General features: G+C 38.1%; 1 protein-coding gene across 1 annotated transcript in view; it reads left to right on the plus strand.

The window, feature by feature from the left end:
• The first annotated feature begins 5,242 nt into the window (after positions 1-5,242).
• The window catches only part of LOC141379117 (uncharacterized), a 55,552-nt gene continuing 48,401 nt past the window's right edge, over positions 5,243-12,393 (plus strand). The window contains exon 1 of the mRNA XM_073931787.1: positions 5,243-5,434. The gene's annotated coding sequence lies outside the window, so the exon portion shown is untranslated. The remainder of the gene's footprint in view (positions 5,435-12,393) is intronic.

The raw sequence follows: 12,393 nt of genomic DNA on the forward strand, positions 1-12,393 counted from the left end.
TTTTATATTAATTAAAAAGATAAGATAATTTAAAATATACCATAGCATTTAACACTTTAAATGCTATGGTATGGTATGGTAACACATTTAAGTGAAAAAATATATATTTATATATATTAATTACCAAGATACTTTCACTACACTAAAAATACCATAACATTTAATACAACAAACAAATTAAACAACATTTATGTACATTTGCATATTCATTATCAATACCACAATTTAGCATTCAAACACATGTCTGAAAAGTAAGTGGAATTGGTCCTGTAATTAGGATTTCAGCAGCGAACCATTACAGCTCACCTCTTGCCACCATCACGTTTATTTCAAAGCTCCTCCTATAGACAACATTATCTTTGATTCATTTATGTTGATCAGCGGGGACGAGCTTGTTAAAGACAGTGAAAATCAGAGATTAAAGAGTGCAGAACAGGGAATGAACTGCACACACACACACGCACGCACGCACGCACGCACGCACACACACACACACACACACACACACACACACACACACACACACACACACACACACACACACACACACTCACACAGAGAGAGAGAGAACACAAACTCCTCTTTATTTCCTAAACACAGATGCGGATCAAACTGGGTCTGTTGCATCTGCTTTGATGTTCATTAGCAGCCCTTAGTTTAATCACAGCACCTAGCTGGAGACCAGCTTCATCCACAGCATGGAGGAGTTCAGAAATACAGCACAAAAGAAACCAGACGCTCAATGCATGAGCATGGAGACCTGAACAAACACACCGGAGATCAATACCAGACCAAATATTAGACCAGACACCTAAAAGAAGACATTTGCAGACGTTCACTTACATACATTATTAGTGGCATATGATTTCTTGAAAACCAGCAGAATCTGACATTAATACGGTCTTAAAAGTCAAGATTCCAAAGCGAGGTATTTTAAAGTGATGGAGTGTCCAATTGCTTACCCAAACCTTTAGTGAAGGGTTCTTCAAGGAACTATTTTTTTTCAGTGTGAAGAACTTTTATTTTACAATCTGAAGTGGTACTGCAAACTACAAATAAAGTTTTATGGATTGTTTTTATTGACAGGTTCTTTGAGTGCAAAAAGAAAAAAAAGCTTTTTCTTGTATGTCACTACTGAGATTTTCAACCCAAAACATAGCCCCGCGGACGTTTTTGGAGACCGCGATTGACGTGGTCGGAGGTACGTATGGCTGCATTTAGTTTTTTCAAGCGAACGCATTGAGGCGGTGTGACGTCGCTCCTTTTTGTGCTCGCCAGCTGACGGCTCACCTTTTCCATGTGGGGGGCTTTCTCGCCGCAACCAGTTTGTCTGGCTTGCCGTGTTATGTTGGTGGATGACCCGACCGCAGCGATGACTGGATTCGAGTCCGGGGAAGAGCGGTTCCAGAAATCAGGTAAGACTAAAAACAGAATCCCAAAAATAAAGCGAACGAGTTCGAAATGGGGCAAAAATGCGGTGAAATCCGAAAAAAATGTCAAAATCGGACAAGGGCTTTTCTTTTCTGGACGTCTTTTGTAAATTGTCGCTTGGGTTTAGGGAAGGAGGAGGAAAGTGGCTGGGTCGGCCGCCCAGTCAATCGTTCAGTCACTCAGTCAGTCAGTCAGTCGGACAGACGGTCGCTCGACAGCAGCCTTTTATGCGAGAACAGCGCGGGCTAGAACGGCGCGTGCTCGCGAGGGGCGTTCCAGACGCGAATAAGCTAGCACAGAGGCCTCTTGCAGATCTGCTAAAACAAAAACTGCACTAATACGTACCTCCGGGGACGTATTTCTTGGTCTCCAGAAACGTCTATGGGGCTATGTTTCAAGAATGAGCCTGGGTTGGAGACATACACCTGGCACAATAGTTGCGCAAGACGTGTTTGGCATGATTTGTTGCTATTTTCAGATCAGCACAACCATAATTTTCCTGCTTTGTGCCACATTGTTTAAATAGCAGATCCATTTGCGCTGCTTTGTGAACTCATGTGTGTTCACAAATCTTGAAAGAAGGTATATTAAGGCACATTGTTGGCGCATTGCTTTTTTGGGGAACTAAAATAGACTGCGCAATTGACCAGCTGAAAGCCGGTCAAAAGTCCAGCACTGAGCATGTTAGTTGCCTTAAACGCTTACAAATTACTTACACAGGATGTACAGAAATATGCAAATATCTTTAAAAATGAAATGGCAAGAAACAAATCCAAAATACGCACATTTGTCGCACTTAATACATTTGTGTCTTTACATTAGAATCCATTTTTTATTTGATTTATTTTCGGTGGGCTTGACGCTAAACATTATATAAACAAACTGGAAAATTGCTCTCATCACAATCACTTAGATATCTATAGACTATTATGTAATTTTTTCCCTTTTGATAGATGGCATTAAAGTAAATTTTAATATCTAAATATTAGTAAAATGAAAAGTTTTTATTAGCCCTAAATTTCAAATATTATAAATATTTCCCAAGTGTTGCTTAACCGAATTTTTTATCACATTTTTAAACATACTATTTTTATAATAATAATAATAATAATAATAATAATAATAATAATAATAATAATAATATCAATTTAATAACATTACCCAATTAGTTTCTTTAGTTCCATAGTTTTAACTGGATAGGGTAAAAGCAGTTTTAGAACAAAATACAAAAGATTTGCAATAATACAAATATTAAATAAATATATATGTATAAAAAATGAGGACACCCTTTGGGCTGATGTGTTCCTCCCAGACTTGAGTGGGATCCTGCTTTCTGTGTAATAGCACTTGAAAAGGTCAAAGCTGCTGTATAGTCCAGCAACCTAATTCTGCTGTGCCCTTTGCCATGACCAGCTTTAGCATAATGCCCTCAGACACATTCACTACCTGACTCAAGCAGACAAGCACAAATACAGACACACGTGCAGGAATCACGCAGAGCCATGCAAACAAACCCAGAGCAAAGAAAAAGCCCAGGTCATCCATACAAGTCAACCTCGGCTTCTGCAGGAGCCGCAGTGAAGGACAACACTTTATTATAGATGGAAATCAAGTATTTAAAAATCAATTTGGTTTTTCAGTTAAATAAATTGCTCAATCTCCTGAATTTAAATGTTGATCATCAAGTTTTTGTAAAAAAATTTTCTTCTTTTGTAAAACATTTTTATTCATTGCTTTGTGTGATTTGTAGCAGCATATTTGGTATAAAAATGTTTAAAATGTAAGATTTTTAAATAGTTCTTGGCATGCTCAATGTTTAATACATTTCATTATATTTGAATACATTTAAATGTAATATATTATAGTGATAGTAAAGACCACAATTTTTAGCATAATTACTGTTAAATTATTATTCAGAAATCATCCAAATTTTCTAATTAAACAGCAGATTTCCAGGACTTTTTGATCTTTAATGAACAGACATTCAAAATAACAGCATTTGTGTCAAATTCAACATTTTTGTACCATTTTAACTGTCACTTTAGATCAGTTATAGGCAGTGTTGGGCAATAACGTGTTACTAGTAATGCTGTAATGCAGTAACTAATTTTAAATATAGTAACTCTGTTATCAATACAATATGATGCATTTGTCCAATACTTGGTAAGTTAATTACTTTTGCAATCTATCCCACATCTTCCTTTTTACAGCGGGAATGCATTGTGGCATTGGTGGATGCCAACCAACCACCGTATAAAGACAATGCATTGTGTATGAGGCGCCAGCATAGACTGTAAAAGATATGGATGTATTATCCGTGACGTCATAGATAGGTTTCTGAAAAATGCAAAAAAATCTACAAGTAGGCGTAGCCATCCATCACCATTTTGTTTGCACGTCATCGCACTAACCGGGGGATATCAAACAAGGGCAAAGAGACGGAGCATGAGTGGAGCCACAGATGCGTGCCAGTATTTTGCTAAGACAGGCTTTTCTTTGGAAGAAATTATTAATACATCATTATCTCAGAGTCGTTTGTGTTCTGACCACTTGTGCCAGGTTGTACACTATATCAATAAAGTGTTTAAACTTTTAAAAACACTGTTTTAATACATAGAGCGACTAAGCATTGTTCTTATGACGTTTTTCTACAGGAGGAAAACGCAAATTACTTTCAAACACTTAAAATATAGTCTGTGTTAGTAAATGCATGGCTATGAAATCCAGGCATAACACTGTATGACAAAGTTTCAGATGACTGTTCTTTAGTCTACAGCTAATCAATCTGCAAGATTCTGCAGTGCATTTAAGTTCTAAATCAAATTATAATTGATAAATTATCTTGAATAAAAAAAATACATTTATAGAGATGGTATATAATTTCACTTACCTAGGAAATGGAGGGCATGTGAAAATCATCTGATAATTGTAAGACATAACTCCAAAAAGCAACTGACTATGTGAAGCCACATAAAACAAAACTACAATGCATATGAGTTCAGCAGCAAATCAGCCAGAATCAGCTGAGACGAAGTGACAGCGACCAGCGAGACCTATAGCTGTCACTCAAGTGGCCACACCCTTAATTATGCAGACTTAATATAACTTAACATGAATGAGTAATAAAAAAATTAAAAAAATTCACACCCTCACAGTTGTCATGAAGGTTAATAATAGCTATATAAAACAAAATTGTTTTCTGTACCAGCACCTTTTTTTCTGCTGGAAAGTTGGCCATTTTTACAGTGGGCTCAATAGAAATTTGCATTATATGGAGCCAGGACTAGCAGATTTTCGATGAATTGCAGTTTCAGTTAGTTTCGTATTTGCTAAACGAGGGAGAGCAGGAGGTTGCCGCTTGGGCACCAGACTGGACAAAAGTCACGTGAAAGCAAAGACCGAATAAGCGCTAGAGAAACCGAGACTGTTAACGTTACTATTATTATTACTAATACTACATGTTTGTAATTTCAAATAAATAAGCACACATTTGTTATCTGTATAACAAAATTAATTAGTTTAGCAGACACAGAGAAAAAAATGTTATGTTTCATAACAGGTTATTTAAAATGTACAGTGTTGTATTGCTCAGAAAAATGTGATTTATTTTCCTAGTGTTTTATATATTTTATAGCTGTTACATAACAGCGGATTTTGCACTTTGAATACACACAGCTACTATACATAAATTGTTGACACACTGCGTTTAATTTGTGGTTGGTTTGAAAATTGTGCATATACAGTATTCTATTTTTGAGCAGAAGTTATGTTTTTGTTTTGTTTAAAATGCATATAATTTATGGTTGTCTATGATAGCAGTTTTTTGGTTTTTGGAGTTTTACCACATTGATTCTGAATGATAATTCCGATTATTTAAAAAAAAAAAATTATTTCATAAAGGTTTTGTGTTTTTTGTATATTGTTGCTATTTTCATATTCAAGCCGTGAAAGAACATGTTTAAGGGTTAAATACAACAACTTTTATGATGCTGAAGCAACTTTAGTTTTTGCATTTTTTGTTTTTGAGTATATTATTCAGCTGGGTTATCACCTTATTTATCACCAATATTTAATTTTTTATGTTTGTGCCGCTGGTCTGACTAAACTAATTTGTGTTTAAAATGTACTTTTTGTTTAAGTCTGTCTTGTGTTTTAGTTGTGAGAATGCAAATGAATTAAAACTGTGAAGTTGATGAGTATATTTTCCATGCAGCACTGAAGTGACATTATAAAGGCATTAATGGGAGCATTAAAAATGTTCTTTGGAAAAGTAGTTCAAAAATTACTTTTAACAGGAATGCACATTTTGAGTAAGTAATTGATAAACTAGTTACTATTTTCAGTTACTATAGCACAATACAGGTTATAGGCCTCAAAAGTATTGTTCATTGATGTTTGCATGTACTTATGTACTGTATATGGAAATGCTCCTTTATATTGACATGGAAATCACACATGGATTTATAAACAGTCTTATTTTAAATTTGGTCAATGTTTGTCTTTTTCAAAAGCACACGACTGATGACTAACAGCCCTTACAGAAATTGAATCTGTGTGGATAGACATATAGATGAATGCAAATATCTAATTAGCCAAAAACATGGCAGCAACTCAATGCATTTAGGCATTTTGATGTGGTCAAGATGATTAGCTAAAGTTCAAAGTGAATATGAAAGGCGACTTTGAACATGGCATGGTTGTTGATGCCAGAAGGCCTGATTTGAGTATTTCAGGAACTGCAGATTTAATTGCATTTTAACAAGATGCAGCCAAAGTCTTTGGAATGGCGTTTCTAAAAACACAACACATGAAAGCTTGAAGCAGATGAGCTATAGCAGCAGAAAATGAATACATAGAAGCTTCTCTTGTCAGCAAAAAAAAAAAAAAAAAAAAAAAGAAAAAAATGGAGCTATAATATGCATTGAATAATAGAAGACCGGAAAAAAGGTTGCCTCGTGTGATGAGACTCAAATTATCCTGCAAAATTCAGACTGTAGGGTCAGAATCTGGCAAACAATATGAAAGCATGGATCTGACTTGTTGTGTATCAGTGGCCCAGACTACTAATGCAATAGTGGTGCATTGTAAACAAATTGTTGTTAAAAAATTATCAAAATCCAACAGCAAAATACTGTTGCTATTTTTTTTTTATGAAAACATAATGTACAGTAGAAAACCTATAATAGGCAGTTTATATAACTGCAGTTAATTTACAGCAAACTGTAATCTGCTACTTTTATCAAATACTGATTTTCACTTAAAGTTAAAACTGTTAAAAATCTAACCTGGTCTAAGACAACAATTTGTTGTTATTAGAATTAAAAAAATAAGTTTTTAACTGTTTAAAAAAATGTCACATTTTACAGTTAATTGTGTGACTTTTTCTATTTAAAATAAAGTAATAACGTTTTGTATGATTTCTAGAGTGTTCGTTGGTATTTTACACATATAAATCAATATTTTTGTGTGTAACCCACATAACAAATCTTATATTTTTAAGTGTACTAAAGGTGGGGTTAATCTTTCAGAAGACTTTCTAAACCAGTAAATCAGCATTTTTATCTGTTATGTTTTTTTTGTAAACGTGAAGTGAAATGTAAAATATAATGCTATCATCAATTATATTAGTGGGTGTCATAGTGGCGCAGGAGGTAGCACGATTGCCTCACAGCAAGACGGTCGCTGGTTTGAGCCCCGGCTGGGTCAGTTGGCATTTCTGTATGGAGTTTGCATGTTCTCCCTGTGTTCGTGTGGGTTTCCTCCAGGTGCTCCAGTTTCCCCCACAGCCCAAAGACATGCGGTACAGGTGAATTGAATAAGCTAAATTGGCTGTAGTGTATGTGTGTATATGTAAGAGTATATGGGTAATAAGTAATGTATAAATAAATAAATAAATAAATAAATAAATAAATAAATAAATAAATAAATAAATGTATAAATGTATAAATAAATAATAAATGCTGTATTACTTTTTTACAGTAATACACTGTAAAATAACTTTACAGTATGTGTATTACAGTAAACTGGCATCAGTTACAAGAGTTTTTTTTTTCAGTTTATTTGATTTATCAGCATATTATGGACCGTGTGAACAGTAAGTTGAGACTTTTAATTCAGTATGTTGATGTACTACCAACTGAAATGGAATATTCAGAATAGGGTGAGGCTTTTTGCATATCATTCCTTCTTAACAATCTAACAGTATGAGGTTGTAGTTAAGAATATTTTGGCTGAAGCCATAAAACTGATGTCAACAGAGAAGAACCACCACCTAGACATGGAAGCAAATGGTCATACTTTGATTAAAGATTTCCAAAATGTTAACATTTTTTTTTTTTTTTTTTTTTTTGAGGGGGGGAATTTAAAGGTTTAGAGAAACTTGCAGGAATTAATAGTTCACCTAAAGAACTGTAATGTGCACTAACAAAATAAACATAAATTTTGACTTCAAACAGAATTCCAGGGCGGGGATTACTTTTGGATTACACTATGGATTAGTGCTAATTTTATTAATACTAATACTAAATAAAATACTAATAAAAAATACTTATTTTAGTAATACTAAAATAATAATACTAAGTTTTTCAGCACTCATTGACAGTCAAAAAGCTTTGACAAATATTACAGTAAGTAAAAAGTCAGATTTTATGCTCAATATTATTCATTAGCTCTTAAAGCCTAGGTTACTCATCCAAAAAGACTCTCGACTAGTGGCACCAAACTTCAGCAAATCCAGGGAGGTTAACAAAAGTGCCGATCCCATTGGTCAACCATTTTTAACATGGCACATTACACTAAAAACAAAAAAGTCTGGCTTTTTGCATATTGGTGTGCACGCTCAACTCGGCACTCTCACGTTCAGGTGTAGGGAAAGGGAGTGAGGATTCAAGTGCAGCAAATTAAAAGGGTTTATTAATGATGAAATAAATCAAAAAGAAACAAAAACAACCTAGAGGGGGAAAACATTAACAAAAAGGCAATCACAAACTAGACTGGGAAGAGCAAGGCTGAACACAACAGAACAAGGTGATACACAACAACGACCTGGCAAAGGACAGCAGACATAAGGAGACAATAAAGGAGAAATAATTAACAGAAAACACGTGAACATAACAAAATAAAAATGGGTTAACAAAGAGGATAGGACTAGACCATGTACAGGAGAGCACATGACACAAAGAAATAACACAAGCCATATGCTCACGTAAAACAGGACTAAACACGCAGGCAATGAGAGAAACCATTAAGTGCGTGCTTATACAAAACACAACACTGAAGCACGTGGCCACAATGTAAACACACAGTGATGTGCTTTTGTTGTAAATGAGGGCGATGCCAACCCTCTTGTGCACCACCAGAGGGAACCATCGCCAGAATTCTGATTCGACTCACGGACTCAAAATCCCATAAGCCCTGCTACCTGGCACTGATTACGGTCCAGGTGCAACTCATCAGCTCTCGTGTATATATACCACACTCACGCTCCGGTTCGTTGCGAAGTCTTGATTTGCCTGGCTGTCATTTCTGAGCGTTCCATACTCCCTGCTTCGGACTGATCTGTGTTTCTGACCCTGTGCTTGTTCTACGATTACGAAAGACATCTGCCTGCCCCTGATCTCCAGCCTGTTATTCTGACCAGTAAGATATCTGCCTGCCTTTGAACTTTTGCCTGTCCCACGTTCTGTCTCCTGGATTGCCCCTTTGTATTTGTTTGTATGTGTGCTCTTAATAAAGCTTTCAAATGGATTCAATGCCTTCTGACTCATCACAACAGAAGACTTCGCCACTACAGAATCCAGCAGCTTTAGCACAAGTCTCGACTGAACTTTCCGCTCAAGCCACTCAGTTAGCCACCCATCATCAACAACTCACCCATCTAACTTCTCTCACGGAGGAACTGGTGAGAGCTATGCAGCAACTCCGTCATCCGAATTCTGCAGTTACCCCGCCTGCTACCATGACAGCTTCTCAACCAACGCATGTCTCCAATGCTCCGGCTACCGTAAGTCCCCGATTAGCTTTTCCTGAAAAGTTTGATGGGTCACCTTCTCGCTGCAAAGGCTTCTTATTGCAATGCAAACTATTTGTTAACCAACAACCTGCATTATATCCCACTGATTCTAGTCGGGTGGCTTTTGTATGCAACCTGTTAACGGGGAAAGCGCTGGAATGGGCTACAGCGATATGGAAGGAGGAGGAATGTAACTATCCCACATTTGAAACTTTTCTCAAGCAATTTCGGGAAGTGTTCGAGCACCCAGCAGATGGGAGAAGCCCCGGTGAGCAGTTACTTTCTCTTACACAGGGGCGTAACACAGCTGCAGAATACGCCCTGTCATTTCGCACTCTCGCCGCTCAAACTAACTGGGTTGAGGATACACTGAAGACACTATTCAGACGGGGTCTGAATACCAATCTACAATCTGAATTGGCTTGCCGTGACGAAGGAAAGAAATTGAACGAACTCATTGAACTTACCATCCGTCTTGATCATCTGATTCGCAGCCGTAGAAATCCTCGCACACAGCTCCATGTTTCAAGTGACACGCCCCCTGATGAACCCATGCAACTGGGTTTCACCCGTCTCACCCATGAAGAAAGAATGCATCGATTGCAAAATCATCTATGCCTGTACTGCGGTCAATCAGGGCACAGGAAATCCACCTGCAGCGTACGACCTCAGACACCAGTTCAATCGGTGAGTCCTTCCCATGTTCCTTCACTTTTCAGTGTACTGATTCCTGTGATTATTAAATTTGATAAAAGAATGATTAATACTACGGCTCTTGTCGACTCTGGATCTGCCGGAAACTTTATATCTAAGAAATTTGTCACGAACTATCTCTCAGCTCATATGATTCCTGTCTTGCAGTGGAAGCACTAGACGGTCGTCCTGTGGGTGAAGGACGCATCCGTATGATTACGAATAAGCTACAGTTACAAGTTGGTGTTCTACACATTGAAGAAATGCAATTCTACATTATTGATTCAGTTAATCATCCACTGGTGTTGGGACTGCCCTGGTTAAGGCGACATGATCCTCATATCTCCTGGAGGGACGGACAGATATTGCAGTGGAGTGAGTCATGCATGAAACAGTGCATCCAGCCCATTCACAAAATTCCATTACGAACCACCAATGTGTTACCTGAACTCGTTGATGAACTAATCCCCATTGAGTACCATGACTTACATGAAGCTTTTAGCAAACAAAAAGCTACTCAACTTCCCCCACATCGACCAAGTGATTGTGCTATTGAGTTAATTCCAGGTTCAAGTCCTCCAACGGGTCGAATATTCCCTCTGTCACAACCTGAGCACAAGGCAATGTCTGAATATATCGACGAGGAATTGGCCAAGGGTTTCATCCGACCTTCTACATCTCCTGCTTCAGCTGGATTCTTCTTTGTAAAGAAGAAAGATGGCAGTTTACGTCCCTGTATTGATTACCGAGGGCTCAATGAAATCACCGTAAAATTCCGCTATCCATTACCCCTCGTACCTCCTGCCCAGGAACAATTAAGAAAGGCTAGATATTATATCAAGCTTGATCTTCGCAGTGCATATAACCTTGTCAGAATCCGTGCTGGTGACGAGTGGAAGACCGCATTTTCCACCACTAGGGGGCACTATGAGTACACGGTAATGCCCTTCGGCCTGTCAAACTGTCCATCCGTGTTCCAATCTTTTATGAACGATGTCTTTCGGGATATGCTGGATCGCTGGGTCATCATTTACATCGACGACATCCTCATATATTCAAACACGATGAAGGAACATGTTGAACATGTACGTATGGTGTTGCAACGCATGATTCAACATCGTTTGTACGCCAAATTAGAGAAGTGTGAATTTCATCAGACACAGATCGCCTTTTTGGGATACGTCATCAGTACAGAAGGGATTACCATGGATGATACGAAGGTACAGGCAGTTCAACGATGGCCGTTACCCCAGAATCTCAAGGAGTTGCAGCGATTTCTAGGTTTTGCCAACTTCTATAGACGGTTTATCAGAGGCTTTAGTTCAATAGCCGCACCATTAACAGCCATGACCAAACGAAATTCCCACAAACTATCCTGGTCCTCTGAAGCACGCCAAGCATTTAGCGATCTGAAGACTCAATTCACCACAGCTCCTATTCTCCGTCATCCCAACCCAGACCTACCTTTCATTGTGGAAGTGGATGCATCCAACACAGGAGTCGGTGCTGTGTTATCTCAACGTCAGGGTCAACCATCCAAAATGTATCCATGTGCCTTCTTCTCCCGTAAATTGACCAGCGCAGAACGAAACTATGATGTGGGAAATCGCGAATTACTGGCAATGAAATTAGCCCTGGAAGAATGGAGACACTGGCTGGAGGGGGCTAGTCAGCAATTCACCATATTAACTGACCACAAGAATCTGGAATATCTTCGCTCAGCCAAACGTCTAAATCCCAGACAAGCTTGTTGGGCTTTGTTCTTCACCAGATTCGACTTCATTGTCACCTATAGACCAGGGAGTAAAAACAGTAAGGCAGATGCACTATCCAGGCTATCAGAGGATAAAACCCCAATTAGTGATGAAACCATTATTCCTACGAACTTACTAGTGGCTCCAGTACAGTGGGACATACTTACCGAGATCCAAGAGGCCAACCGAGAAAACAACCCTCCAGTAGACTGTCCGAATCACCTGATTTTTGTACCCAATAACATACGTACCAGATTACTGACCCATATTCATGACACTCCCAGTTCGGGGCATCCAGGCATCACTGCAACTTTGGAGTTAGTCAAAGCCCGTTTCTGGTGGCCGTCCCTCACGAAGGATGTAATTAATTATGTTCAGAAATGTAAAATTTGCCAAAGCACGAAGGCATCTCACCAAACCCCTGCTGGCCTGTTACAACCGCTACCGGTTCCGCAACGGCCCTGGTCCCATATAGCGGTGGACTTCATTACGGATCTCCCTGTT

The sequence above is a fragment of the Danio rerio genome, chromosome 19, assembly GCF_049306965.1.
Source record: "Danio rerio strain Tuebingen ecotype United States chromosome 19, GRCz12tu, whole genome shotgun sequence".
Lineage (NCBI taxonomy): Eukaryota > Metazoa > Chordata > Actinopteri > Cypriniformes > Danionidae > Danio > Danio rerio.